At 47.6% G+C, this 27675-nt stretch overlaps 1 protein-coding gene across 1 annotated transcript in view; it reads right to left on the reverse strand.

The window, feature by feature from the left end:
- The window catches only part of SERPINA3 (serpin family A member 3), a 133084-nt gene that overhangs the window by 74566 nt on the left and 30843 nt on the right, over positions 1-27675 (reverse strand).

Raw genomic sequence — 27675 nt, forward strand, 5'->3', positions numbered from 1 at the left:
TATATGACTTGGCTTTACTGGGCTTGAGAGGACCTTAAAGGTTCATTCTGAGATTCCTAATGAAAAGTTCCAGGAAAGCAGATTTAAAAGAGCTTATGTGATCAGTTGCTATTTTTGTTACACATAGATAAACAGGACAAGTTTATTGATCCCAGACTTATGTTAACTAAAAATTAATCTTAACTTGGCAATATTTGGTAGGATGAGGGTGATTTTAGAGAGAAAAATTATGTTTCAGTAATGTACCTTTGTGGATAATAGATTCTGGTGCTGTTAACTGTCTTTGATGTTTTGGTATTTACCTGTAAACTGAACTAGATCCTGAATTCTTCTAGTTTCCTCCAATATCTGGCTCTGACTCTCCAAAGTACAGTTTCCAGTTTTTCCTCTAATCTTTTTGACTTGGAATCATTGAGAAATAAAACTGCCCTTTTTCTGAAGCCAGGTAAGCTAAAATTGTACAGCTTGATATAAACCTCAGGGAAATCACCATAATAGCTCATGTATAGACAATCCTTGTGCCTGTTGCTGTATAAGTCACTCAGAACGATTACCTAAACGCACGATGCCATCATCAGAGACATTTTAAACCGCAAAAAGAGACTTAAACCTTGACATCTAGAAATCTTTTTCAGCTGGACTTGGTGCCTCATTTTAATCAAGATTGCAACTAGTCATGCTAATCATTTTTCTAATTTGTTCTCTGTTGGTTTTCAACTTCTTATGTTTTATATCTCCCACTGTTGTACTATGACAGCTTCCAAGGGAATAATGATAGTTTGACATCTGGAGGTGACTGATGACTCCCATAAGATTCCTCCTAATGGAGAGCCATGAATTTCTCCTCTATTGAGTGCTGCCTAAGACTTACTTCCTAGATGGCCCCTTATTGCTCAAATGTGGCCATAAGCTCTCTAAAAGCATGTCTCCTGCACAACCACCTCTTCTCCTCCTCCATGGGACATGATTCTCTGGGAATAAGTCTTCTCAGCACCAAAGAAGTCCACGCTGATGCCAAGTAAACAAATGGTTGATCACCAGTGCTTTCTCCCAAAAGATCTCGAACATAAGGGGGAAATGTGAACGGAAAGTCAAGAATTCAGAATTGTGACTTATGCACGTCTCTGCTCAAATGGGTTCTGAACTTTGACCAATTATTTTCTTAATATCGACATCTAGAACATCTGCCCAGTCTTCAGACTCAAGATACATATCAGACCCTTACCCTAAAGTAATTTGTGACGACCTATCTACTTATTGGAACCTTACCCTTAAAAAATCATGACAACCTATCTCTTAAGGACAATGATTTCCTTTCTTTTGTCAAAGTCAATCAAAATTCTTGCCAGATAACATTAACAGCCTTGTGGGTTTTGTCTTTATAAGCTCCTGACTCTTTTTTTTTTTTTTTTTTTGAAGTACGTGGGCTTCTCACTGCTGTGGCCTCTCCCGTTGCGGAGCACAGGCTCCGGACGCACAGGCTCAGCGGCCATGGCTCATGGGCCCAGCCGCTCCGCGGCATGTAGGATCCTCCCGGACCAGGGCACGAACCCGTGTCCCCTGCATCACCAGGTGGACTCTCAACCACTGCGCCACCAGGGAAGCCCTAAGCTCCTGACTCTTTCTCTTCCTTGGAACACTCTTTTGGTTTTATCTGAATTGGTATCTTCCAAACCGCAATTCCTAAGACTCTAAAAAAACTCGTCTTGTTGCAGGCTTCTGTGTTTTCATAGTCAGCGCATCCTGCTCCCTTCAACCTGCTTAGGCTACGTGGCTGTGCCCCATCAGCCCGTAAGGTCTATATAAATACTTGGGGAGATTATCAGGAGACAGATTCCTTATTCGTAGGCCTGGAGTATGTCCCAAGAGTTTGCCTTTCTACAAGCTCTCTGCTGTTGGTCTGCAGACCACATTTTGAATATAGCAAGGGTGTCAAAGCTCTATCCCTATGGGCAGGGCTATCTCTTAAGACACAAGTATGCCATTAATTTCTCTTTTTTTTTCCCTTTTGTGTGGTCCAGAAATATTGCCAGGGTCCCCTGGACTCCCAGGAGGGAATATTCAAAAAAGATTGCTGACTCAGGAGGTAAATATCCTTCAGTGATCCTGTAGCCTCAGTGGCCTGTACAGAGATGACCTGGAGGGGACCACTTCAAACATCCTCAGAGTTACTTGGAAAAAGTAGAAAAATTTTCAGCCTTCACATTGACTGGAGGTTCAGACTAAGTCATTTCAGTTTTAAGGAAAATGAAGGCTCTCCTGGGGCCAGAGAATTTGGGAACACTCGGGGGAAATGTTGGGACCACGTTAGTAGTGATGCCTAACGTCCATTCTCATTTTCTCCCCCCTCCAATTTCTAGCTAAGACATGGCACCCAACGTAGAATATTGACTGCACTGGGCAGCTTCCTTTGCAACTTTGCAGTAGGTGTGACCATACGACCAAACTCTGGCTGGTGGAACAGAAGTGGAAATTACAGACAACATTTAGAACATTCCATTCAAAGAAAAGGGTGTGCTGTTACCTTCCCCTCTTGTCCTTACCTGGAAGGTGGACACAGCAACGATCCATCTGGGACATGGCAAATAAACGTGAGGAATGGCAGAGCGACAAGATAGAAGAAGCCTGAGTCCTGACACGGTGGGACCACCGTGTCAACCCACTGCCGGCATCTGGACCTACATGAGATGGAAATAAACTGCAGTCTTGTTTCAGCCACTATATTTTTGGATACTGTGTAGCTTAAAAATACGTAACTATTCTGGAACTATTTGGTGTTTGAAAGGACATAAATTGTCATTGCAGGAAGGATGGGACCAAAATCTTCTTAGTCCCATCAATGCTTTACCGTCAATAAATATTTACTAAGTAGTAAAAGAGGGAAGCGCTGTACAGCCCTCCAACCAAATCCTGTCCTACTAGAGCTTCCATTCAGTATTATTACACTTAATATTTATAGACACCTCCGTCAGGGAAATTTTGTACCTGCACTTCAGAGGCAAGGAGATTAATGTTGAGGGATTTACAGTAAATTGTTTGAGGTCACACCTGGTGAGTAGTACTTTCTTGATTCAGGTATTCAGGCTAAAGCCATACCCTCACCACTAAGCCAGTGGTTTCCAAACTATGCTTGGTGGAACCCCCAGGGGTCACAGAGGTCTGTCAAGGGTTGTCATGGAGGGAGGGTTGTGACTAAGAGGGGTAAAAGGGAAGGATTTTCCCTTGAGCTCTAGAAAGGCCTGGGATTAGCTCAAAGAGAAATCTAAGGAGACCTCAAGGCCAGGGATGAAGGCCAACCAGCTCTTAGGGTGAACTAGTAGTGAAGGGGTAAGGACAAAGGCCCAGACACAGCAGGCCTCCAAAGACAGATGGCGCCAGAGACCAGAGAACCCTGACACTTGCGCTCTCAACACCTAGCACGGAGGCCTTCCAGCTCACACTCCCTCTCTGGGAATGTAAATCGAGCTCTAGACAAAGCGCATTACCTATTAAAAACATATCTGAGTTTGTGTTTGGACATTCCTATCACATACAGACAGGTGCACACACATACACAAATCAAAGAAAAGTGACTTATAAAAGAAACACAGCATAATGTTTGGTGGGGCTGTCCCAGAGTGACACAATTCTAGGGAATATTTCCCAATGTCCTTCTCTATATTCTCTGGGTTTTTATGTGGTTCTCAGTGAAGTTATCATAAACATGGGGAAAACTAACAAGACCAATATATTTTTTTAACGATCAATAGGTATATTTTTCAATGTCCCTTATTTTTATATTCTGAGCTTTCACACATACTTAAATGAGTTTTCTTAACAGGAGAAAACACTCTCAAGGGAAATTTTGTTTATTTTCAGTTTTCTTTTAAGAGACAAAACGTTAGCGATTTCTGTAACAAGGTTGTTCAAATAGATGTAATAAATCCTGTTACTAGGAATGATCATCTGCCCATTTCCAGTCTGAGGACAGAACACTGTTGTCCCCTCAGACATTGCACAAGCAGGGGAGATCTTTGCGGGATAAATAGACAGCAGCACCCATGAGAATCCAGCAGCCCGGGCAGGCGGCGGCTCTGGAGCCACTCCCCACATCCCGCTCTCCCAGGCGGTTAATCCGTGACGCTCCCACACTGAGAGCAAAGGGACCCCCTTTCCACGGTGGTTCTAGGACCCTGTACGGGACCTGTGGAACGTGAGGCAGGAGGGAGGTGGGGGGACTTATGTCCGATGCTGGGAGTGTTCTGCCCCGTCTGAAGACCAGTCCTCTGGGTCTGTTTTCATCCTGCAAAGGGAGGGACATGCTACCAGGGCTTCTGGGAACATTTCGGCTTTTGACTCTGTGGGATTCTGATTCGAGCCAGCTGTGCACCCCATACAGCTGTGCATCCACCGTCAGGGTCAGAACTTCCCGAGGGCCGTGCAGTGCGTCTCCTTGCCTGGCACAGGTGATGCTCTCAGAGAGCCGGGTGGATGGAATTAGTGCACAGTGTCCCTCTGGGCAGAGGCTGCGGGGCCTCTAGGGGAGTTTCCTGGGCTCCACTGTCCCTATAGGGTCCCCGGTCAAGCAGACAGGAAGGTGCGTCTGTCCAGCAACTGAAAAGACAGACTGCTCAGAAACAGAGCCAGCTCTCCAATCCAGCCAAATAACAAAGCACTATTTCTCCAGGAATAATTTTGGAGGAAAATGTTTAACTATTTTTGAAATAAATGACTGCATTGGCCCTGAGTAAACTAAAAGTTGGGGCAATTGATCGCCTCTGTCCCCAGGCTTGTCCTAAGGCCTTTCCACTGGCCTCAGCTCAGCTCCCTCCCCTTCACTGCCCACTCCTCTCCCCTCCCGTCCCCCTCTTCTGCCTCTTTTCTCTCTCTCTTCCTCTCTCCTCCCCTCCCCCCCCCAGCAGCCCTTTCTCCTCTGAACTCTGAGATGAGGGGCCAGATGCTGAAGGTAAGCAGTCCTGTTTGCTGAGGCCTCCAGCTTTGAGCTCGGCCTCTCTCGGACTTCCATGCAGTAGCTCTGTCCTCTGTCCCCTGTCTTCAGGGATCACAGCTCTGGCTTGTAGGGTCCTAGAGAGGGTGGCATGTGGAGGAGATGACACCTCTGGAACTCCTCTTATGAACCCAGCACCTTCATACTTTATGTCACCTGAGCCATTCAACATGGACAGAGATGGGACCTGAGGCTCAGTCACTTGCTTGTCACACACAGCACTCACTAGTGGTCAAAATGGAATCCTTGTCCAGGTCTCTGGCGTTCTGAGACCACGCTGCTTCTCCCCACTAGGAGGCCTTTACAGGTTTATGGTGGAATCAACCACCATGTGTCCACCTGCCAGGGGCTGAAAAGAACACTCTACCCTCCTTGTTCTTTACAGCAACACTGATCAGGGCCACCTAGGCTCCAGCGCTGGCCCCGCTGCTTGTGGGGGCCTCTCTCACTGAACCCTCACTGCAACCCGGCACCACGATGTGAGTGCCTCCCTAAGGCTACACGCTTGTCATCAAGAGGCCAGGAGAGGTGCTGTGTCCTCTGACTCAGTCCAGGGCTCCGTCCTGGGGGGCAGACAGGGGACATAGTGGAAACGGAGCCCCTGCTGCCTAGTCCCCTCTGACGGTGGCTGCTCTCCCAGCAGGAGGGGGATGGGTTCTCACTGGAAAGCACCTCACACCCATCACCAGCTCCCTCCTGGAGCCAGGCAACCCAGGCTTCTCGCCCTTGCTCCTCTACTTCCTTGCTGGGTGACCTTGGAAAAGCCCCTTTCCGTCTCTGGGCCCAGTTTCTCCATTGGGGAAATCGGTAACAATTACAAAACTTGCTTCAAAGGGTGAGAGGGAGCCCAAAGCCTCCTCATGTATGTTGGGAGCCCAGGAGGGTGCCTAGAACTGGGAGGCCACAAAGCAGCAGAGGCAGAGAGAACAGAGACCACGTGGGGACACTGGGTGGCGGTTGGGACATCATCTGACACACCGAGACTTAAAGGAGCTTTGCTTTTCAGAGATGAGGGCAGAGGGAATGTCCCCCCTCCTGGCTCTGGGGCTCCTGGTGGCTGGGCTCTGCTCCAGTGTCCACTGCCTCCCAGGGGGTGGGCTTGACCCGGAGGATGTGACCCCAGAGGACCAACACAAAGGGGCGCCTGTGGACGACCACACTTTCGTCTCCAGCAACACCGACTTTGCCTTCAGCCTCTACAAGCAGTTGGCTTTGAAGACCTCCAATGAGAACGTCATCTTCTCCCCACTGAGCGTCTCCATGGCCTTGGCCTTCCTGTCCCTGGAGGCCCGCGGACCCACCCTGACGGAGACCTTGGAAGGCCTCAAGTTCAACCTCACAGAGACCCCGAGACAGAAATCCACCAGGGCTTCCAGCACCTCCTGCAGACGCTCGGCCGACCCAGCGACCAGCTGCAGCTGAGCGTGGGCAACGCCATGTTCGTCCAGGAGCAGCTGAAGCTTCTGGACAAGTTCAGGGAAGATGCCTGGGCGCTGTGTGCCTCCGAGGCCTTCTCCACCGACTTCCGGGATTCCGACACTGCCAAGAAGCTCATCAATGACTACGTGAAGAATAAAACGCAGGGGAAAATTGTGGAGCTGTTCAAAAATGTTTCCCAGAGCACAGTGATGGTCCTGGTGAATTACGTCTACTTTAAAGGTGGGTGCCCTGTTTAATTCAGAAGGAAACACACTTCTGGTTTTGTGTCTTCAGGGCAATTTCTGTCCAGCCTCTGCCAACTGTGTCGTTCGGTAAAACATTACAGAGCAGGCTGCTCCTGGCTGAGGGGGGCTTGGGCTCCAAGGCTCTGCCTCCATCGTAGGCTTTGTCTATTTCGGGGTTTTCTAAACCACAGCTGACTGTGCGGGACTTAAGTGCAGGGGAGCCACTAACCCTTTGTCTGAGCCACAGGGAGACTTTTTATTCTGATTTAAACTTGCCCGGCTGCCAGAAGGAAGGAGTTTTCGTCTCAGCTCTCTCCGGGGTGGCCGGGAACTCCAGGTTCCTCCCTAATGAGATGCTTTCGGACACGCTCAAGAAGGCCTCAGCTGTGTACACTGTGGGCTGTGTCTGATGGGCTCCGTCTAAGGGGACTTAGTCTCTGGTGGTTGAGGTGAGGCTGGTGGCAGGCTTCTCTGAGCAGCCTGGCCAGCACAAGGAACTTCAGTTGTGCTCTTTCATGACTATGAGGGTGGAACTGGCAAGGCCATCATCTGAGGGAAGACTCAGAGGATAGCAACCAGCAAAGACTCTTTCCCAGATTCTAGCTGGCCCAGGGCCCAGTCCCATTGATAGAAACTCAAGATTGCAAACCTCAGCCTGAAAACTCATAAGGATCAGAGTGAAGGCAGATAGATTTCACACATAGAGCCAGCAGTGCAAATAGGGACACGGCATAGATAAAGACAGAAGGAATGATCATTGAGTCAGGGGGTGGTCACGTGCCTAGGAGACACTAGCTCTGAGGAGACAAGTTAGCCCTGTGCTGGGAGCTCCTGGCTGCAGCCGTGGCCAGCCCTCCTGGGTCTGTGTTTTCCTCTGTAAATGAAGGCGTAGAATCCCATTTCTCTGGAAAACTAATCCAGGCCTGTCCTGCTATGTTTATTCTTTCAGTCTCCTGTGCTTTCCTCTCCTATAAGCCTGCCCTGGTCTAGGACTTTCTTCTCCCAGATTTCCCCACCAGGGGCACCACAGCCAGCCCTGCATTCCCTCTGCTCCTGCCTCTAACTCTGGGGACACAGGCAAGGCTGGAAACAAAGCAGGAAGCGGGGGTGGATACACACTCCATGCAGCCCCAGGGCCCTAATCTCCCCAAGAAGCCCCCATCACTGAATGCTCCATCCTCCTGCGGGGAGACCCCAGCCCTCTCCTCTGCTGACCCCGCCCTGCCCTCCTGGTACCCATGTGGCTCCTGCTTCAGCCTGGCTCACAAGGCTGAGAGGACATGTGTCCTCCCTGCAAAGCCAGTCACTAACCACTGGTCACTAACACTGTTCCCTTTAAGGACCAGGAGCTCCCATTTCTCCCCAGTCCCAGCCTCACCCCATCTCTCCCTTGCCCTGTCCTGTTCCTGTAGGTTTCTCACGTAGCACAATTAACCAGGTTTGTTTCATGTCCCCCTTCCCAATCCAGACCTCTGGGCTCACCTCCGTCCCCAAGGGCCTACCCACCAGCCCAGGTATATGTGCAAACCTAGCAGGGCCATCCCTAGAGGCACGTGGGGGGCTGCTGGTGTGGGGAGGGTCTCCCCCGCTCAGGGACCAGGGCAGAGGAGTGAGACGCCTGCAGCCTTTGCACCACAGACCCCTCACCTGTCCCTCCACCTCTAGCCCAGTGGAAGAAGCCCTTTGATCCCAGCCGTACTTATAAGTCAGAGTTCCACGTGAACAAGAACAGGACAGTGGAGGTGCCCATGATGACCACTGGGGACCTGGAAACGCCTTACTTCCGAGACGAGGAGCTGCCTGCACCGCGCTGGAGCTCAGGTACACCAGCAACGACAGCGCGCCCTTCATCCTCCCTGACGAGGGCAAAATGCACGACCTGGAGGCCAAGCTGCTCCCAGAGACGCTGAGGAGGTGGAGAGACTCCCTGCAGCCCAGGTGACTGTCCCCAGGACCCGGAGCTGTGGGCCCACCTGCCTTCTCGGCCCTTCCCCGTCTTCCAGGACTCCGGACCCGCAGCCCCCGGGCCTAGGTAATGTCCAGGGGCGGGGGCAGAGGTGGAGGCCCCGTCCAGGGCTGACCTTGCCCTTGGCTGCCTGCATGGCTCTGGGCCTGAGCTGTTCCTTCTCTAAGATGATGACATCAGAGGGGGCGGGGCTGAGGGTTCCTCTGACACTGACATGCGCTGAGTCCTGAGGATCCTCACACAACCCCCGACACTCATGCTGTTCTCTCCGTGGCTCCACCTCTTGCAGGTGGAGGGGGGCGGATGGGACTGGGATCAGTTGGGGCTCAGGTGAGACAGACGTGAGCATCAGCTTTGCACGGGCTAAACAGTAATTCACTCATTTATTCATTCAACCATTCAGCACTGATTGAATGAATGAATGAAGATCAAGCTACGTCTGAGGGACTAATTTAGACTCTGAGGGTAGGTCAGCGAATAAAGCAGTAAATTCCCTGCCCTACGGGCACTTACTTTGCAGTTGGAGGAGACAGACAGGAAATAAATATAGTAAATTATTTGCTACTTTGAGAGGGGAGAAATGGGGAGGTGGGGATAGTAAAGCACAGTAAAATCATGAAAAAATGGGACCCGCAAGTAGCTTGCGATTGTAAGCAGGGTGGCCCTTAGGTGATGTTTGAGGTGAGGGATTGAGCCATGTGCATATGGTGGGGAAAAGCGTTCCTGGCTGAGGGAACAGCCGGTGCAAAACCTGTAAGACAGGAGGGAGCCTGGTGCGGTTGAGGGTTAGTGAGGCCAGAGCAGCAGAGCAGAGGGAGTGAGAGGGAAAGTTGGGAGAGGTCAGGACCCCAGGGGGGATTCAGGTCACTTGGAGCCTTGCAGACCCCTCGACGCACCCCCCTCTGAGGGAAATAGAGACTCATCACAAGGTTTTGGGCCAAAGAGTGAACAATCTGAGTCATGTTTTAAACGGATCACCCAGGTCGTCCAGTGGAGAACAGACAGCCGAGGACCAGCATGGAGGCAGGGAGGCCAGCCAGGCGCCCAGTGCACTCACCCAGGGGAGCCGCTGGGGATACACCAGGAGGAACCGGGAAAGGCGGAAGGGGTCGGGCTCTGGATAAACTGAGTGCAGACACAGGAGACCAATAACAAGGGGGACAGCAGAGGGAGAGGCACTTCTGGGCGCAGTGTCTGCTGCAGCGGAGATAGGGAAGGTTGTGGGCAGCTATGCAGATCCTAGGGGTCACGGGTGTGGAAAGTACGTTATGAACCACAAGGAATGAGAGACCTGCCTAGACGTGACATTGAGGCTGCAGTCCCTTCCCCAACCCCTGTCCAGGGGGCTGCACACCTTGGGGCTGCCTGACTCTCAGCCCCTCCTCACTGCAGATCCCAGGAGACTCCAGGACACGGGACCCACCCTCCCCCTGCGCCTACTCCCTTCCCTACCCTTTCCTTCCTCCAGTACCAAGAGCTACCACAGGGCGGGGCTCAGTGAAGAGTTGTCAGCGGATAGAATATTCATCAGGCATCTCTGATTTACAAGCACTGGGGGACCAGCATCTACACGTTCCTGGCCCATGGAGGGCGCTCACTAAGAATCTGTTGAATGAATGGATAAAGGAGGAGGGAGGGAGGGAGGGAGGAAAGATGGCCTATGAGGAGGAATAGGTACCCCCCTGCTCCCAAGGGGCTCAACGTTTAATGGGAGCCACAGCCTCCTCGTATTTGGCATCTGTAAGAGCTGACACCGTGACAAGAGTCTTAAGGGAAATAGAGACAGAGAGAGGAGGCATCTGTTGCTCCAAGAACCTGCTGCCACCTCTGCTCAGAAGCAGATGCATCCCTGCCCTCGAGGAGCTCCCTGGGAAGACAAGATAGAGATGTTGGATTGGTTGATTCAGGTCCCCAAGGCCCTTGAATGCAACCCCCAGCCCTCCACGTCCCACCCAAGCCCCTTCCCGGCCCCTCCCTTCCCCACTGCCCGCACTCAGGCTGCCTCTGTGCTGTGGGGCAGCCCTTCTTTCTCCCCTCTTTCCTGCAAGTGCATCCTCCTGCCTCCTGGACTCCTCTTCACCCAGTCAGCTCCGTTCACTCCTCCGGGACTCAGGGTCCATGCCACCTCCTGCAGGAAGCCTTCCTGGTGCCCATGGAGCAGCCGCCCCAGCACAGTCTCCCAGAAGCTGTGGAATCCCTGTTGGAGGAGGGTGTTTCCCGTGCCCTACGGGCTTACAGGGAGAAGCAGGGCCAGATGTGGGCACCGCCCCAGCCCCAGACCTTGTGCACTACCTAGCACGTTAGATACCTGCCGGCATGATGGATAATTAACGAATTAAGGAGAGTTACCCCGAGGGGTCTAGAAACTGAGGAAAGGAGTCCTTATTCCAGGGAGAAGGGAGTAGCTGGAGCGGAAACCACAGAAGACCAAGCTGTGAGATGGGAAAAGGCGGGCTCTGAGTCAAGCAGAAGTTCCAGTTTATTTTCCTCATTTCCTAGACGGATAGATGAACTCAACTTGCCAAGGTTTTCCATCTCCAGCGACTATAAGCTGAGAAACGTACTTTCCCAGCTGGGTATTAAGAAAGTCTTCAACCACGAGTCTGACCTGTCAGGAATCACAGAGGTCAACAAGCTGGGGGTTCCGAGGTGAGTCTTTAAAACTTTGGACAATTCATCCTTCTTATAGGAGCTTGAATGGTGACAGACAGGTAGATGTTTGGCTAATTTTGAATTTTCAAATTCATTGAATTTCCTATAACTCACTCCTCCCCCCTGGGACTCCCTAAGCCCAGGAGAGCTGGGTTACAGTCATGGTGGGGAGCTGTCCCCACTTTCCCTGAAATCTAATGTGACCCAGAAGTCTATCATTGGGAAAGATCTGAAATCAGCAGTGGACCCCATGCCAAGCTCTACTCTTCACTGCCTATAAATACTTAAAATCTCGTACCCCTCAGTTTTTTCATCTGTAAATGAGGGTGATAGTTCTTAGCCAGCGTGCAGAGTCTAGCAGAGCAGGTAAGAGGTTATAGGTACTAACAATGGCTACAGGGCCATCGTGATGGAAATACACTAAGAGCACAAGACAAGAATACCAGAGGCCCTGGTACTGCAATCCTAGAAGCAGAGAAGTCAGAGTGAATGGGGGAGGCTGGGCAGCCCTGCAGCCTCCCCTGCACCCCACCTGCCAAAGGAGCGGGTAAAGGAGGCGTATGTGCCAAGGGGCCTGCGGGGTCCAGGGATGGGAAGCCACATCCTACGCAAAGTAGCCGAGGGCTCAGGGACATTTCCACTGGGGCAGGAGATGAGCAAAAGCAGTGCCCACCCATCTGCTGCTTCGACATGGAGGGACTGTGGACAGCGGACTGTGAGAAAATGCCTTGCCTTGCCCCTCCCCCATACCAGGGGGTGCTTTGGGGCAGCACAGTCTCTGGACTCGGACAGAGAGGGATCCACATCAGGGAGCCCCTGCTCTTTGCCTCTCTGACCCTGGGCCCAGCACGCGCAGCCTCACTTTGCACATCTGTGCATCATGACTGCAAACCAGCTGAGAGTTTGTTGCGAGGACAAATTGAACAGGTTGACAGCGCGGTGACAGACAGCTTTAGGTGGATGAATGCCAGTCTCCTTAGAGAGGGTTAAGCAGCTGCTCACATCCTACTCCCCTGTGTCCAGTGGGTAATGCTCTGGGGTCCCCACAGGTGGTCCGCCAGGCCATGCTTGATGTGGGCGAGGAAGGAGCTGTTGCAGGAAGGAGCTGCTGCCACTGGAATCAAGATGATGACTTCAACCTTACAAGCATTCATTGCTAGTTTTGGCAAGCCCTGTCTGATTTCCGTAATTCACAAAGATACTCAGAGCATCATCTTTTTGGGGAAAGTCACAAACCCAGTCAAGCCTAGGCCTCCCCTCTGAGTGGCGGGTCCCCTCGCTAAGGAGCTAGTAGCCCTGGTCCCTGGGAGCAGCCTGGTCCCTGTGCCCCGAGGACCCCCCTGCCTGGTCCCACCTGCTCACCCTTGGGAAGGTGACAGTGACTCTGCTGGGGGTTTCACATGCACAGGGAGTCTGTGCCTTGGTCAGTAAGAGGCTCCGAGCCCTACGAAAGCAATAAGCCACCTTCCTTGGACTGGACTCTTTCCCGTGTGTCTCCACCCTTGCCTATGTGATCCCATGCCATGGGCAGCCTGGGCCCCGAGGCCAAGCCCCCCGACCTCCCACACACGCTCAGTCCGCCCCAGACTCTGGGCCCCTCTGTCTCAGCCTCACCAGCCAGCCCAGGAGCAGGCTTTGCGCTTGTGACCAAGCCCACTGGACCTCAGGCCCAGGGCTGGGAGGGGCCCCTGCTGCCCGATGCCCACTTCTGGGGGCTCTGGTCCCAGGTCCAGGTTCACTCTTCCATCCCCCAGGGCCCAGGATGTGCCCTCATGCTGACATTGCAGGGGCTCCGACCCTCACCTCCTCTGGCACAGCCCCTGGACCCCTCACTCCTGCAGCTGAGCTGGGCCTCCCCCCAGGGTCTCCCCTGCTGCCCCCCAGCACCTCAACCTGGGAGACCAGCTACTTCCAGGTTCCCAGACGAGCTACTCCACCATCTGACGAGTTCCACATACTCGCCTGACAGAGGATTCCCCCTCAGCAGCCAGAACGGGGGTATGGGAGCAAAAGGTCCATAAACACACACCTGCAATAAAAGGAACCCACTTGGTTCTTCATGTCCCTGATGTGATCAGGGGCTGTGTCCTCTCCAGGAAGGTCAGCTCCCGGCGTAAATGATGACGTCACCCACAACTGAATGGTTGAGATCTCTCTGCCAGGCAGCCTGCTCAGACCTCTACCTGGAATAACCCGTTTAGTCCTTGAAATGATCACGTGAGATACTTGCTGTTACTCATCCCATTTTACCGCTGAGGAAACTGAGGAACAGAGAGGCTCAGTCATTTCCCCCAAGGCCACACAGCTACTAATTATTGCCGACAGGATGTTATCCCAACCTCTCGGATCAGAGAAGCACTCTAAACCACAGAATGAATCTGCCCTCAACGATTTTCACAGCAGTGACCCTCATGGGACTTAGGAACTGACGCGAAACACGGATGATGAAACAAGGCTCTGGAGGCTGACAGAAGAGGGTCAAACTCAGCCTGGGAAGTCGGCGAGCCATTCCTGGAGGAGGTGCTTTTTGTGCTGCCATCAGAGGAAGAATAAAATGCGGTAGGGTAAACAGAGAGGAGAATGTCCTTGGCAGGAGAAAGACATTTTCAAGAACCCGAAGGAAGCTGGGCAGACCTGGAGCAGGAAGCGGAGGGCCTGCAGAGGTGATGGGGCCGTGATGGAGCCACTGGACCACTGGGGGCCTGGCAGCTCAGTAAGGATGCTGGAAAGGTTCCATAGACCCCTGGGCAGCTTTAAAGGAATTTGAACAGAGGGTCTCTCTGAGCAGATTGGCATAGTAGAAAAATGACTCCAGCTGCTGTGTAGAGAAGCAATTCAGGGCCAGGAAAGGGATGCAGGCTGGACATTAAAGGGGATGTTGCAGGAAATGGGGCCAAAGCGGGTCCAGCTGGAGCAGAAGAGCAGGGATGAGTGGAAGGCTGGGAGGAGAACTGATGTTTCTGTGAGTGGATGTAGGGAGATGGCAGTAAAAGGGGGCATCTGGGTTTGGCTCCTGGGTATGACAGAGCATGCCCTGAGGAAGGACCCCCCGCAGGAGGAAGGGGACACCTTTGGGTTCGGACCCCAGGTGCGTGGTTCCGTGGAATCAATGATAGACTCTGTGTGTGTGTGTGTACATGCATGAATACGTGTAAGAAGACAGGAAGTCACTGAAATGTTTCTCCCGAGTCTGATGGTTCCAGAGGCAGTACATTCTGAGAGCGTCTTTTTGTGTGAATTACTCCTCACCTGCTTGAGCCCAGGTGCTCGTGGCTGTTCGCCCCTTGGCTGGCCCTGCCTAGCAGCGCCCTGGAGGAGGCTCGGGGCTGCATCCCTCCTGCCCTGGGTCCAGGTGTGCAAGGAGCTGGTGCCTCAGCCCAGGGCTCATCCTCATCTGGGTCTGGATGTTACTGGAGAAGGGCTGAGCTCTCCTCTGAGGGGGCACCTGGGCTCCAGATCTTTGAGCCTCGGGCTTAGCGTCCCTCTTCTCCTTCCCATGGGACCAAAAGGTCACCTACCTGCTGGTCGCCTACTGTTGGCCTTGACGGGCCTCCCGATACTGACCACCTGCAACGACTCCCTGGTTCCTGTGTCATCCATTCCCTCCATCACTAACCAGAAAGGAATCCAGGGCTGAAAAGGCACCAACACAAGAAAAGACATGTCTTCGGTCTCTGTCATTCCGCCAACATCTAAAGCCCTCCACGTGCAGGCACTGGGCTGGCACTGGACATTCTGGGTAGAGAAGGTCAAGCTGGAATTTGCCTCCATAGAGCCCACAGCCTGATGGGAAGGAGACGGTGAATGTGGATGCTGCAGCCACTCTGATGGGCACACACAGATAGCTGGTGAGTTCAGGGATCGGGCCCAGGCTGGGGAAGTTGAGTCTGGCCTCCTGGAAGCACTGTCTTCAAATGCTGTCCTGTACAGAGAAGACAGACACGAGGAGGAGACTTGCTGTCAGGAAAGAAGAGAGAGTGTGCTGTGTTCCTGGAGTAGAAGAAGATCCTATGGTCTGGATCACAGCGTCTGGGGGAAATTTGGGTACTTCCTGAGCTCAGGGGACCAACAGAGACAAGACCATGTCTCGTAAAGCAGGTCAATAATTTTCTTTCTTTTCCAGCTTTATTGAGATGTAATGGACCTGAAACATTGTGTAAGTTTATTGTGTACAAAGCAGTGACTTCATACACTTATATCTTATGAATAAGGTCAGTTAATACTTCCATCTCCCTACATAATTATCATTTTTGTGTGTGGTAAGTATATTTAAGAGCTACTCTCTCAGCAACTTTCAAGCATAAATACAATATTGTTAACTGTGGTTACCATGCTGTACACTAGATCCCAAAATTTACTCAACTTCCAACTGGAAGTTTCTACCCTTTGACTAACATCTCCTCATTTCACCACTCCTCAGCTTTTTGCAATCAACATTCTACTCTCTGCTTCTATGAGTTTGTTTCTTTTATTTCATATATAAGTGATATCCTACAGTATTTGTCTCTTTCTGTCTGACTTATTTTACCTGGCGTAACGCTGTCAAGTTCCACCCATGATGTAGCAAATGTCAAGATTTCTTTCTTTCTTATGACTGAATAATGCTCATCTATATCTATATCTATATCTATACCCATCCATCCATCCATCCATGCATCCACCCATCCAAGCATCTATCCATCCATGTACATACCATTTCCTTTATCCATTCACACTTAAACAGATACTTAGGTTGTTCCCATAACTTGGTTATTGTGAATAATACTGAAATCAACATGGGAACGCAGATATCTTTTTGAGGTAGTGATGTCATTTCCTCTGGATATATATCCAGAAGTAGAAGTTCTGGATCATTGTGGAAAATCTATTTTTAATTTTTTGAGGAATCTCTGCAATGTTTTCTATGGTGGCTCTTCTGGTTTATATCCCACTAACAGTATACAAGTGTTCCCATTTCTCCACAGCCTGGACAACACTTGTTAATCTGTTTTCTTTTTCATTATAGCCATTCTAACAGGTGTGAAGTGACACTTCATTGTGGTTTTGATTTGTATTTTCCTGATGATTAGTGATCTTGAACCTCTCTTCATGTACCTGTTGCCCTTTTGTACGTCTTCTGTAGAAAAGTGTCTATTCAGGTCTGCCCTTTTAAAAATCAGATTATTTACTTTATTGTTATTAAGTTTTGTGGATTCATTATATATTTTGGATATTAACTCCTTATCAGATAGATGATAAGGAGTTAATATCCAAAATAAACAACCTAACTTTACACCTAAGGAACTAGAAAAAGAACACAGTAAGCCAAAGTTAACAGAAAGGAGAAAACAAAGAGCAGAAAAAAATGAAACAGAGACCAGAAAAACAACAGAAAAGATCAATGAAACTAAGAGCTGCTTCTTTGAAAAGATGAACAAAATTGACAAAACTTTAGCTAGTCTAAGGAAAAAAAGAGAGCAGTCTTAAATAAATAAAATCAGAAATGAAAGACAGACTTTACAACTGATACTACAGAAGTACAAAGGATTATAAGAGACTAGTATAAACAAGTATATGCCAACATTTTGGATAACCTAGAAGAAATGGATACATTCCTAGAAACATACAATCTACCAAGACTGAATGATGAAGAAGTAGAAAGTCTGAATTGATCAATATAATTAAGGAAATTGAAGCAATGATCAAAAATCTCCCAACAAAGCGAAGCCCAGGACCAGATGGTTTCAGTAACAAATTCTACCAAACATTTAAAGAAGAATTAACACCAATCCTTCTCAAACTCTTCCAAAAAGCTCACTCTTGCTGCCACTGGGAGTGTGCACAGGAAGCTGGCCGTGGGGTAGGAGTGGAGCATGCAGAGCACTGCGGGTACCTTGTGGACAAGCTGGGGGGATTCGTGGGTAAGGCTTACCAGTGGCTTGTGGCCATCCTGATGGAGTCTGTGACACAGTTTGTAGGCTACACAACCCTGTGATATGTTCCAAGCCCTGGTTGATGTTATTCCAACCCCTCACTGCTCCCAGGTGGTGCAGCTCAGGAATCAGTACTCTGGATGCCACAAGAGAGAAATGGGCTTCTTTGGCAGCATTCCACAGGGGTGGGGAAGGTAGGCAATCACTCACATGCTCTTACTTTCCCCAGTGGGAGAAACCACGGGCTGAGAAGGGCTCTTTGGGCATCAAGCTGTGCTGTCTTGGGAGAGCGGTGACGGATAAGTCAAACTGTTCCTCTTACTCTCTCGGGTGCATCCAAACTTAGAATTTGTTTCTGTTCCAGGGTGAACCGGAACTTCTCCACCAGCCTCACGGACATTCACAAGGCTCTCTTGTCTGTGGGTAATATTCTAAGTCAGTGTTCTCCAGGGAATCCCAGACCACAGTCAAGAGGGACTGAAGCCAGTTGACAGGTCACTTCAGGGTCCACAGCTGGGACTGAGGTCTGAATGAATATTACCTGACACACAGGAGGGCAAGATTCCTCCCAGGTCCCTTGTGTATGGTGCTGGATCCCACAGCCTGATGGATGCCAAATTATTGTTGTTGCAGGCTGGGGGTACAATCAGGGGATGTTTATTTGGTCGTCTTATTGGCATCACCCACCATGATGTTAGATTATTCAAAGAGGTGGGTAACGGTGAAATATTACAAACAGGTAATGTATTGATGAGATTACCCTTTGGAAAGATCACCCTGGCTGAGGAGGGGAAGATGGATGGGGGGTAGGGTGTGGGTTGGATAAGAAGAGGAGAAACAGAAAGACCAGCTTTTCTAGTCTGAGCCAAGGAATTGGGAAGATGGGTAGAGAAAAGGAGACAAATTGGAGAAATGTTAACATATATAATCGACAGGAATTAGTGCTTGGTTGTGAAGAGGACAGGAAGAAATCAACGATGACCCACAGGTTGCTGGGCTGGAGGCTTGGGAAACTGGAATTCCCACATTGTCCTGTGAGTTAAGGATTACAAAATGAATAACATTTTTTGCAGGAAGATGATAAGCTTTGATTTGGACATGTGAAGTTTAAGATGACTGTAGGTTGTATATGAAGAGAAGTCCAATACATCATGGGCTCTGTGGATCTGAAGTTCAGTAGGAAAATTTTTTTTTAACATCTTTATTGGAGTATAATTGCTTTCCAATGGTGTGTTAGTTTCTGCTGTATAACAAAGTAAATCAGCTATACATATACATATACATATATCCCCATATCTCCTCCCTCTTGCGTCTCCCTCCCACCCTCCCTATCCCACCCCTCTAGGTGGACACAGAGCACCAATCTGATATCCCTCTGCTATGCATCTTCTTCCCACTAGCTATCTATTTTACATTTGGTAGCGTACATATGTCCATGTCACTCTCTCACTTTGTCCCAGCTTACCCTTCCCCCTCCTCATGTCCTCAAGTCTATTCTCTATGTCTGCGTCTTTATCCCTGTCCTGCCCCTAGGTTCTTCAGAGGCATTTTTTTTTTTTAGATTCCATATATATGTGTTAGCATATGGTATTTTTCTCTTCCTGACTTACTTCACTCTGTATGACAGACTCTAGGTCCATCCACCTCACGACAAATAACACAATTCTGCTTCCTTTTATGGCTGAGTAATATTCCATTGTATATATGTGCCACAACTTCTTTATCCATTCATCTGTCGATGGACACTTAGGTTGCTTCCATGTCCTGGCTACTGTAAATAGAGCTGCAATGAACATCGTGGTACATGACTTTTTGAATTATGGTTTTCTCAAGGTATATGCCCAGTAGTGGGGTTGCTGGGTCGTATGGTAGTTTTTTTTTTAGTTTTTTAAGGAACCTCGATACTGTTCTCCATAGTGGCTGTATCAATTTACATTCCCACCAACAGTGCAAGTGGGTTCCCTTTCATCCACATCCTCTCCAGCATTTAATGTTTGTAGATTCTCTGATGATGGCCATTCTGACCAGTGTGAGGTGATACCTCATTGTAGTTTTGATTTGCATTTTCTAATGATTAGTGATGTTGAGCATCCTTTCACGTGTTTGTTGGCAATCCGTATATCTTCTTTGGAGAAATGTCTATTTAGGTCTTCTGCCCATTTCTGGATTGGGTTGTTTGTTTTGTTGGTATTGGGCTGCATGAGCTGCTTGTATATTTTGGAGATTAATCCTTTGTCAGTTGCTTCATTTGCAAATATTTTCTCCCATTCTGAGGGTTGCCTTTTCATTTTGTTTATTGTTTCCTTTGCTGTGTAAAAGCTTTTAAGTTTCCTTAGGTCCCATTAGTTTATTTTTGTTTTTATTTCCATTTCTCCAGGAGGTGGGTCAAAAAAGATCTTGCTGTGATTTATGTCATAGAGTGTTCTGCCTATGTTTTCCTCTATGAGTTTCATAGTGTCTGGCCTTACATTTAGGTCTTTAATCCATTTTGAGTTTATTTTTGTGGATGGTTTTAAGGAGTGTTCTAATTTCATTCTTTTACATGTGGCTGTCCTGTATTCCCAGCCCCACTTACTGAAGAGGCTGTCTTTTCTCCATTGTACATTCTTGCCACATTTATCAAAGAAAAGGTGACCATATGTGCGTGGATTTCTCTCTGGGTTTTCTATCCTGTTCCATTGATCTATATTTCTGTTTTTGTGCCAGTACCATACTGTCTCGATTACTGTAGCTTTGTAGTATAGTCTGAAGTCGGGGACCCTGATACCTCCAGCTACATTTTTCTTTCTCAACATTGTTTGGTTATTCAGGGTCTTTTGTGTTTCCGTACAAATTGTGAAATTTCGTGTTCTAGTTCTGTGAAGAATGCCATTGGTAATTTGATAGGGATTGCATTGAATCTGTAGATTGCTTTGGGTAGTATAGTCATTTTCACAATGTTTGTTCTTCCAATCCAATAACATGGTATATCTCTCTATCTGTTTGTATCATCTTTAATTTCTTTCATCAGTGTCTTATAGTTTTCTGCATACAGGTCTTTTGTCTCCTTAGGAAGGTTTATGCCTAGGTATTTTATTCTTTCTGTTGCAATGGTACATGGGAGTGTTTCATTAATTTCTCTTTCATATTTTTCATCAGTAGTGTATAGGAATGCAAGAGATTTCTGTGCATTAATTTTGTATCCTGATACACTAACAAATTCACTGACTAGCTCTAGAAATTTTCTGGTAGCATCTTTAGGATTCTCTATGTATAGTATCATGTCATCTGCAAACAGTGAGAGTTTTACTTCTTCTTTTCCAATTTGGATTCCTTTTCTTTCTTTTTCTTCTCTGATTACTGTGGCTAAAACTTCCAAAACTATGTTGAAAAATGTGGTAAGAGTGGGCAACCTTGTCTTGTTCCTGATCTTAGTGGAAATGGTTTCAGTTTTTCACCATTGACAACAATGTTGACTGTGGGTTTGTCCTATATGGCCTTTATTATGTTGAGGTCAGTTCCCTCTATGCCTACTTTCTGGTGAGTTTTTATGATAAATCAGTGTTGAATTTTGTCAAAAGGTTTTCTGCATCTATTGAGATCATCATATGGTTTTTCTCCTTCAATTTGTTAATATGGTTTATCACGTTGATTGATTTGCATATATTGAAGAATCCTTGCATTCCTGGGGTAAACCCCACTTGATCATGGTGTTTGATCATTTTAATGTGCTGTTGGATTCTGTTTGCTAGTATTTTGTTGAGGATTTTTGCATCTATGTTCATCAGTGATATTGGCCTGTTGTTTTCTATTTTTGTGACATCTTTGTCTGGTCTTAGAATCAGAGTGATGGTGGTCTTATAGAATGAGTTTGGGAGTGTTCCTCCTTCTGCTATATTTTGGAAGAGTTTGAGAAGGATAGGTGTTAGCTCTTCTTTAAATGTTTGATGGAATTCGCCTGTTAATCCATCTGGTCCTGGACTTTTGTTTGTTGGAAGATTTTTAATCAAAGTTTCAATTTCAGTGCTTGTGATTGGTCTGTTTATGTATTCTATTTCTTCCTGGTTCAGTCTTGGAAGGTTATACCTTTCTAAGAATTTGTCCATTTCTTCCAGGTTGTCCATTTTATTGGTATAGAGTTGCTTGTTGTAATCTCTCATGATCCTTTGTATTTCTGGAGTGTCAGTTGTTACATCACCTTTTTCATTTCTAATTCTATTAATTTGTGTCTTGTCCCTTTTTTTCTTGATGATTCTAGCTAATGGTTTATCAATTTTGTTTATCTTCTCAAAGAACCAGCTTTTAGTTTTATTGATCTTTGCTATCATTTCCTTCATTTCTTTTTCATTTATTTCTGATCTGATCTTTATATTTTCTTTCCTTCTGCTAATTTTGGGATTCTTTTGTTCTTCTTTCTCTAATTTCTTTAGGTGTAAGGTTAGGTTGTTTATTTGAGATGTTTCTTGTTTCTTGAGGTAGGACTGTATTACTATAAACTTCCCTCTTAGAACAGCTATTGCTGCATCCTATAGGTTTAGGGTCGTCATATTTTCATTGTAATTTGTATTTAGATATTTTTTGATTTCCTCTTTGATTTCTTCAGTGATATCTTGGTTATTTAGTAGTGTATTGTTTAGCCTCCATGTGTTTCTGTTTTTACAGATTTTTCCCTGTAATTGATATCTAGTCTCATAGCATTGTTGTCGCAAATGTTACTTGATATGATTTCAATTTTCTTAAATTTACCAAGGCTTGATTTATGATCCAAGATATAATCTATCCTGGAGAATATTCCATGAGCACTTGAGAAGAAAGTGTATTCTTTCGTTTTTGGATGTAATGACCTAAAAATAGCAACCAAGTCCATCTTGCTTCATGTATCATTTAAAGCTGTATTTCCTTATTTATTTTCATTTTTGATGATCTGTCCATTGGTGAAAGTTGGGTGTTAAAGTCCCATATTACGTTTGTGTTACTGTCGATTTCCCCTTTTATGGCTGTTAGCAGTTGCTTTATGTATTGAGGTGCTCCTGTGTTGGGTTCATAAATATTTACAATTGTTATATCTTCTTCTTGGATTGATCCCTTGATCATTATGTAGTGTCTGTCTTTGCCTCTTGTAATAGTCTTTATTTTAAAGTCTATTTTGTCTGATATGAGAATTGCTACTCCAGCTTTATTTTGATTTCCATTTGCATGGAATATCTTTTACCATCCCCTCATTTTCCGTCTGTATGTGCCCTAGGTCTGAAGTGGGTGTCTTGTAGGCAGCATATATATGGCTCTTATTTTTGTATCCATTCAACTAGTCTATGTCTTTTGTTTGGAGCATTTAATCCATTTACATTTAAGGTAATTATCGATATGTATGTTCCTATGACCATTTTCTTAATTGTTTTGGGTTTGTTATTGTAGGTCTTTTCCTTTTCTTGTATTTCCTGCCTAGAGAAGTTCCTTTAGCATTTGTTGTAAAGATGGTTTGGTGGTGCTGAATTCTCTTAACTTTTGCTTGTCTGTAAAGGTTTTAACTTCTCTGTCAAATCTGAATGAGATCCCTGCTGGGCAGACTAATTTTGGTTGTAGGTTTTTCCCTTCCATCACTTTAAATATTTCCTGTCATTCCCTTCTGGCTTGCAGAGTTTCTGCTGAATGATCAGCTGCTAACCTTATGGGAGTTCCCTTGTATGTTATTTTTTGTTTTTCCTTTGTTGCTTTTAATATTTTTTCTTTGAATTTAATTTTTGATAGCTTGATTAATATGTGTCTTGGCATGTTTCCCCTTGGATTTATCCTGTATGGGACTCTCTGTGCTTCCTGGACTTGATTGACTATTTCCTTTCCCATATTAGGGAAGTTTTCAACTATAATCACTTCAAATATTTTCTCAGTCCCTTTTTTTTTTTCTCTCTCTTCTTCTTCTGGGACTCCTATAATTCATATGTTGGTCTGTTTAATGTTGTCCTAGAGGTCTCTGAGACTGTCCTCAATTCTTTTCGTTCTTTTTTCTTTATTATTCCCTGTGGTAGTTATTTTCATTATTTTATCTTCCTGGTCACTTATCCTTTCTTCTGCCTCAATTATTCTGCTATTGATTCCTCCTAGCGAATTTTTAATTTCATTTATTGTGTTGTCATCATTTTTTGTTTGTTGTTTTGTTCTTCTGGGTCCTTGTTAAACCTTTCTTGCATTTTCTCCATTCTCTTTCCAAGAGTTTGGATCATCTTTACTACCATTGCTCTTAATTATCTTTCAGGTAGACTGCCTACTTCCTCTTCATTTGTTTGTTCCGGTGGGTTTTTACCTTGCTCCTTCATCTGCTGCATATTTCTCTGTCTTCTCATTTCACTTATCTTACTGTGTTTGGAGTCTCCTTTTAGCAGGCTGCAGGTTCGTAGTTCCCATTGTTTTTGATGTCTGCCCCCAGTGGGTAAGGCGGTTCAGTGGGTTGTGTAGGCTTCCTGGTGGAGGGGACTGGTGCCTGTGTTCTGGTGGATGAGGCTGGATCTTGCTTTTCTGGTTGGCAGGACTTCATCCGGTGGTGTGTTTTGAAGCGTCTGTGACCTTATTATTAATTTAGGCAGCATCTCTGCTAATGGGTGGGGTTGTGTTCCTGTCTTGCTAGTTGTTTGGCATAGGGTGTCCAGCACTGTAGCTTGCTGGTCGTTGAGTAGAGCTGGATCTTAACATTGAGATGGAGATCTCTGGGAGAGCTTTCGCATTTTGGTATTTCGTGGGGCAGGGAGGTCTCTGGTGGATCAATATCCTGAACTCGGGTCTCCCACCTCAGAGGCTCAGGCCTGACACCCAGCTGGAGCACCAAGACCCCATCAGCCACATGGCTCAGAAGAAAAGTGAGACAAAATAAATAAATAAATAAAATAAAGTTATTAAAATAAAAAATTATTATTATAAATTAAAAAATAAAAATGTAATAAATTTAAAAATAGAAAGAAAGGAGAGAACAACCAAACCAAAAAACAAATCCACCAATGATAACAAGTGCTAAAAACTATACAAAAATAAATAAATAAGGACAGAAAGAACCCTAGGACAAATGGTAAAAGCAAAGCTATACAGACAGAATCACACAAAGAAGCATACATGTACACACTCACAAAAAGAGAAAAAAGATAAAAATATATATATATTGAAAAAAAAGGAAGAGAGCAACCAAATCAATAAACAAATCTACCAATGTTAATAAGCGCTAAACACTAAACTAAGATAAACGTAAAACCAGAAACAGATTAGATGCAGAAAGCAAACCCCAAGTCTACAGCTGCTCCCAATGTCCACCACCTCAACTTGGGATGATTCGTTGTCTGTTCAGCCATTCCACAGATGCAGGTACGTCAAGTTGATTGTGGAGAGTTGATCCATTGCTCTTGAGGTCGCTGGGAGAAATTTCCTTTTCTCTTCTTTGTTCGCATAGCTCCTGGGGTTCAGCTTTGTATTTGGACCCGATTCTGTGTGTAGGTCACCTGAGGGCATCTGTTCCTGCTCAGACAGGATGGGGTTAAAGGAGCAGTTGATTCGGGGGCTCTGGCTCAGTCAGGGCGAGGGGAGGGAGAGGCACGGATGCGGGGCGAGCCTGCGGCGGCAGAGGCCGGCGGGACGTTGCACCAGCCTGAGGTGCACCGTGCGTTCTCCCAGGGAAGTTGTCCCTGGATCCCGGGACCCTGGCAGTGGTGGGCTGCACAGGCTCCGGGAGGGGAGGTGTGGATAGTGACCTGTGCTTGCACACGGGCTTCTTGGTGGCGGCAGCAGCAGCCTTAGCGTCCCATACCCGTCTCTGGGGTCCGTGCTGATAGCTGTGGCTCGCGCCCGTCTCTGGAGTTCGTTTAGACGGTGCTCTGAATCCCCTCTCCTCATGCACCCGGAAGCAATGGTCTCCTGTCTCTTCGGCAGGTACAGACGTTTTCCCGGACTCCCTCCCGGCTAGCTGTGGTGCACTAACCCCCTGCAGGCTGTGTTCACGCCGCCAACCCCAGTCCTCTCCCTGGGATCTTACCGAAGCCCGAGGCTCAGCTCCCAGCCCCGCCTGCCCCGGCGGGTGAGCAGACAAGCCTCTCAGGCTGGTGAGTGCCGGTCAGCACCGATGCCCTGTGCAGGAATCTCTCCACTTTGCCCTCCGCACCCCTGTTGCTGCACTCTCCTCCGCAGCTCCGAAGCTTCCCCCCTGCCACTCCTCGTCTCTGCCAGTGAAGGGGCTTCTAGAGTGTGGAAACCTTTCCTCCTTCACAGCTCCCTCCCAGAGGTGCAGGTCCCATCCCTATTCTTTTGTCTCTGTTTTTTCTTTTGCCCTACCCAGGTACATGGGGAGTTTCTTGCCTTTTGGGAAGTCTGAGGTCTTCTGCCAGCATTCAGTAGGTGTTCTGTAGCAGTTGTTCCACATGTGGATGTATTTTTGATGTATTTGTGGAGAGGAAGGTGATCTCCACGTTTCACTCCTCTGCCATCTTGAAGGTCCCCCGCTCAGTAGGAAAATTTGAGCTGGAGAGGAAATTGTGCATCGGTGGTTGAGTGAGACCATGAGGTGAGACAGGTATCTTAGACATCAAGGATGGTGCTCAGAGCCTGGAGTCAAACTTAGCCAAAATCCAACATGTAAAGGAATTCGAGGACCACAAGAAGCCCTCTGAAGAGACAGCAAAGCAGCAGGAAGAGGAAAGGTGTGGTCTTTTGACGGCCAAAGGAAGATGTGGTCACAGCATGGGACAAGGCTAGGCAGGCAAGGAGGAGAAGGATGAAGCGTGGCCCTTGGGGATGGTCCACCAGTGATCCATTGGTGTCCTTGTCCTTGGTGAAAGCAGGAACTGGTGGTGGGGGTGGGCAGATGAAGGGTCAGTTAGGGGAGTCCACCACGTCAGCCTTGCTCCATAGCAATTTGACATCAGAGGCAGGAAATTGGAGAAAGGAGACCTTGAGAATCAATTAGGACAAAGTGAGGATTTTCATTCCAGTTTTTAAAAAATGAGAGACTTCAGCATGTTCAAATAATAAAAGTCACAAAGAAAAAGAAGTTGAAGATAACAGATAGAAGAAATTAATCAGAGATGGTGAGATGGGGATGGAAGAGATGCTGAGCACAAGAGGGGGAGACCTTTGACCAGAAGCGTGACACATATTCCACCCTAGAGAGAGGACAAGAGGATGAGAGCGTGGCTCTAAGTATGTGGTCAAAAGGTGAGGGAGCTTGTCTCAAATGACTCCTATTTTCCCTGTGCTGCAGAGAGATGTTATCTACTGAATCCATCTTGGGGAAGCAAAAGGATCAGAAGCCTAGGACAGGGGAGACAAGAAGACATTGGGAAACCTCAAAGTTCTAGCAGGCATGAGTGGGGTCCCTAGGGGACTGGAGGACAGGTCACTGACCTGTGTAGGGATGTGGTTTCCAGGTATATCCACAGTCCAGACATAGACAAAAAGAGGGCAGACTGCTGGATGATGTGGTGGTCAAAGATCCCCCCTAGGTACAGGGATGGAGGAAACATGAGTGGCCAGCACAAAGGAAAAATGATTCTATTGAAAATAATGACCAGGGAGTCGTTCAAATGATGGGATTTTTATGTTTCAGGCTGAGGAAATCAAGAGTGATGACAGGAGAGGCTGATGGGGAAAGATAGAGGTATCTGGAAACAAGATGGTACCTCGAGTTGAATAGGCTAGCGTACCTTGAGTTTGAACACGCAGGGTGATTCGTATATTGCTGTATTTCCTCCTGCCATGCAGTTATCCATGGTGACTTTGGAGTCAGCAGGCTTCAGCAGGCTTGGCTTGACACTTAATGGTAACACAGCCTTGGCCAAATTACCTGACATTGGGACTTCCCTGGTGGCGCAGTGGTTGAGAGTCCGCCTGCCGATGCGGGGGACACGGGTTCGTGCCCCGGTCCGGGAAGATCCCACATGCCGCGGGGCGGCTGGGTCCGTGAGCCATGGCCGCTGAGCCTGCGCATCCGGAGCCTGTGCTCCGCAACGGGAGAGGCCACAACAGTGAGAGGCCCGCGTACCGCAAAAAAAAAAAAAAAAAAATTATCTGACATTGTTAACTACCTCAGCACTTAAACGACCAGAGAGCATCTTCTCTAAAAGACCATTAGTTACAACTACTATAATACTACTATTACCATATGTCAAAGGCTGGGTTCCACAGCCCCACCGCACTGCCCACCTTCCGGGCCACACCAGACACCTGCTCTGATATCTGAGTGTTTGAACTTCTACTGGCCCCATGGTGCCGCACGAGGGCTGGGGTTGACACGGCTGAGGAAGCACACGGAAGCAGTTGCCACCATAGGTATCAAGATTCACTCCTCTGCAAGGAGGACTTAATCGACCATTGTGCATTTCAACAGCCCCATTCATTGCCCAGACGCCCAGAGCATCCTCTTTCTGGGCAGAGTTGTCAATCCTAATAAGCAATGAAAGTGAAATCACAATTTGCAAAGAAAACTGTACCAGGACTCGCAAAACAGATATGCCATACCCAACAGGTACTCCCTAAGTCCAGAAT

Source organism: Aethalodelphis obliquidens, unplaced genomic scaffold (genome assembly GCF_003676395.1).
Source record: "Aethalodelphis obliquidens isolate GAN/ISIS:26980383/991018 unplaced genomic scaffold, ASM367639v1 scaffold21, whole genome shotgun sequence".
Classification (NCBI taxonomy): domain Eukaryota; kingdom Metazoa; phylum Chordata; class Mammalia; order Artiodactyla; family Delphinidae; genus Aethalodelphis; species Aethalodelphis obliquidens.